At 40.1% G+C, this 3,587-nt stretch overlaps 1 non-coding gene across 1 annotated transcript; it reads right to left on the bottom strand.

Annotated features, from left to right (window-relative positions):
- Positions 1-905: 905 nt before the first annotated feature.
- On the bottom strand, positions 906-977 carry trnah-gug (transfer RNA histidin (anticodon GUG)). The gene has a single exon. It is a non-coding gene; the product is annotated as a tRNA-His (tRNA).
- Between the last annotated feature and the right edge of the window lie 2,610 nt (positions 978-3,587).

The raw sequence follows: 3,587 nt of genomic DNA, 5'->3' as shown, positions 1-3,587 counted from the left end.
TAGGAATTGCCGTGACCCGGATTCGAAGCGGGGTTGCTGCGGCCACAACGCAGAGTACTAACCACTATACGATCACGGCTTGCCACTGTCCGAGCTACTTATCATCCACTAACAATGCAATCAATATATGGGTTTCAACACATAAACTAATAAGAATCTTTCAATTATTGCAGTAAGCACATTACAATGCTCACGGATGTTAACGTGCATCAATAATTAAAGTTACAAGAAAAAAAAAATGATGCCATTGTGTCTGCATCAGTCTGCTCGTCCTTTCCAATGAACGTAACATTTCCATAATAATAAAATCAACTGAACCAAAACTTGCTTTCATAAAACCTCTTTCTCTCGTTTAGCTCCTTACATAGCGCTAAACACTATCAACTATTTGAGTGTCCATATAGTGTTTCTTCATCTACAAGAATAAGCGAGAAAATGTAAGTTAAAGTCTAAATCTCGGACTATTTTTTTAATCTAGAGAAAAGGCCAATCTAGATTTTTTTGATACTGCTTAAGCCTTAAATCTGTTGCGGACGCAGGCACTGCAGAGAGGTCATTCCTGTTTTACTTCTTTGAAGTCCTTGCCTGGGGCGCATGCGTAGTTGGTGCATTTCGGTATAAAATCTCTTACATCAGATTCTAGTGAGATTCTTGCCCTTGCTGCCTGCCTGCTGATGAAATTTACATCTCTCGAACCCAAGCAGAACCGAGCGGGTATAAAAAAGCATTTACAATTAAGAAATGCTACTGTCAGCAAAGATCGCCCTTTTGCACTGCTCACGGGTGCATTTCGAATATTTGGATCATATTTTTTATTGTGCTCTGCAGTAGTAGAAAGTATACAAACATCCCCTGCTTTCAGCAGTGTGCACTCTTTATCTTTTCTTGGGAAATGAGAGAAAAACTGCCGTGACCCGGATTCGAACCGGGGTTGCTGCGGCCACAACGCAGAGTACTAACCACTATACGATCACGGCTTATTCGGCTGTCATGGAGAAAAAACACGGCATGACATATTTACATATTTGTCCTCCGAAAACAATTTTCCCCTCCAAATAAGGCTTTAAAAACACAAATTAATTCTGCACCTGTATTACTTTTTTTGTGCAGTCTTTGACCTGATGCTTCATTTCCACCCTGTTAGAGGACGTGTCCAGTGTGGAAATGGCTTCAAATTGACACAATCTTCAGCATCTCTCAGTTGCTGGCATTGTTTTGCGTGAGCCTCTTGCTGTTAAGAGAAGATATGAATTTCCTTTTCCTTTTCCTGTGCCACTCGGATTGTTTTCATCCGTTTGGATATTGAACTTCAACTAGGACACAAAGAATTTATTTAGCTTTAGTCAAATATCCCTGCCACTACTTTGCCTCATCTCCGCAAACAATGTAGGGACACGCACCATACATTTTTCCTCGCAGTTGTTGCCCACCTGGATCCCAAACATCCCTGACCCAACTGGCCCAATTAAAACAGATATAAAACTGAGCTAGAGCCTGTTTATTGTCAGACTGTCTTCTCATTATCATGCATAACTAACTGATTAACTCCCTAAACGCTAGGAAATCTTTTCCTGGATTTCTGTTCATTAAAACAGAGTTCATGCATGCACCATTTACTTTAATTACATTTTCCACATGTGAGAATTTCACAGAGGTTGTGTGCTAAACAGTCAGAGTGAGAATGGTACCCTTGTCAGTGCAGGCTCATGGAGGGTTGCCTGAGGGTGAAACAATTCAAAAGCTAGCACCAATTTATCTTACATAACCTCAGGCAGGCAAAATACAAAAGCGATAAGTGATTTTATTTTTTTACCTTCATGCCTTCGGTGTACCTCTGAAATAGTCTTAGTGCTCTGATGTAGACATTTGTTTTTTGCCTTTTCTTTGACCAAATCTACAAAGGCCGCTGTGACATCTACCCTGTTTGTCTCTAAATGAGTTCATGATCCCTACACTGTAATAATAAATGGGGGTCAGGCTCCCTTATGATCAAGCTCTCCTGAATGTAACTTCATAAAATCGGGGTCTTATGAAGTCCTTGGCCCTCTTGGAAATTTCCTTCATCGCATGCACTACAGTCTCAGTCCTTGGCCCTTTGCAGTTAGCCTGAAGTATCTGCTGTGTAAATAGAGGATTACAATTTGTCTGAGAGGCCCTCTAACCTCATCAGGATATTGTATGTGGAATATATGAATTCTGGAAGTGCTCTGTGGGCAAATTTCCCAGCTGAACATCACTTCATAAATCTTCAGCTGGATATAATTAGACTTCCTGTATCCAGTGTTACCCTCACCTCATCTGCGGTGCATCTCTCCTCAGCTGAACTCTCTGTACACCAATGACTGCGCCTCTTGCTTGCGGCCTGCCACATGGGTTACATTTGAAGAGGAGGAAAAGTTATAAAAGATGACGTGTTAGATCACAGACTCAGTTGCACAAGACTTTGGTTGAATTAGTAACAGGTATTGTTACTAGTTCAACCCTTTACTAGAAGCTCTCCCCTTAATGATCTGTGCACTTGGTGAATTGCTAAGTTTGAGTTTAGTGGCCAGGAATTAGACCCCAAAGATCTGTTACTTTCATGTGGTTGAATGGGCTGTTAGACCCAATAAAAATGTGTAATGCTTCTCCACGAGATTTGACATTCACTGTGACATGAACAGTCTAAAAAAATCAATGCCCACTGTTATATTCCCACTGTGGTGTCAATACACTATTAGAGCTTATGCCGAGTCAGACTGCACACACAATAGTTTGTTTTAGAAGTTGACTTCTTCTTTATTGGGATAACACAGAAGTAACACACACACATAACTGGGCGTGGTGCCCCCTACTGGCGATGGCTTGCATAGCACACAATAACTCTTGGTTCATACATAACACCCACAATTTAGTCTTTCTGCAAATTAAGTATTTACTTAAGCATTTAATCTCAAAGCTTGTTGCAATGGATTGTCCCAGAATTGAACTGAGACTGAGGTCAAAACTCTACCTCAGTCTGATACAACAGTAAAATGTTGCATCAGTGCACCTTTATTAATAATCTAACTGATAATACTTTAATCTACTTTTCTTACCTGCCTATCTGCATCACAGCATTTCTGGAGCATATACCTATCATAAAGACAGGTTGCCACCTCATTGCGAGGCACTCAAAATAATATTTCACTTTTATTAAATTTTTCTCTTTAATACAAGTCTTCTACTTGACAGAGTATTATTGCAGTCTTAGAGAAAATATAAAATAAAGTATCTAAATGCTTACACCTGTGATGGAATCTAATATTTGGTGTTTCATCATTTAGTTTTATTTTGGGGACTCACTATTTTATTTTCTGACTGGTGCTCTGTAAAAAAGCGTGCTTGAACAGAAGCGATCTGTATTACAACAAGTTTCCCAGAGTAATGAAATACTTAGTGTGTGTTTCTGAGCCTCTGGGTGGAACAGTATGTCAGGCGCCATTTAAAATATATGACCGAGAGGGCAGAACTTTTCCCCTGATGCATTCCACACCCATTTACTTGTCAGATGTGATTAAAAGGCTTCAGCCTATCCCCTACCAGTGATCTACTTGTTCTCTTCCCTC

The sequence above is a fragment of the Perissodus microlepis genome, chromosome 22, assembly GCF_051167445.1.
Source record: "Perissodus microlepis isolate ML-2025 ecotype Zambia chromosome 22, ASM5116744v1, whole genome shotgun sequence".
Taxonomy (NCBI): domain Eukaryota; kingdom Metazoa; phylum Chordata; class Actinopteri; order Cichliformes; family Cichlidae; genus Perissodus; species Perissodus microlepis.
Note: the sequence above shows the minus strand (reverse complement) of the source record. Positions and strands in the feature narration are given on the sequence as shown.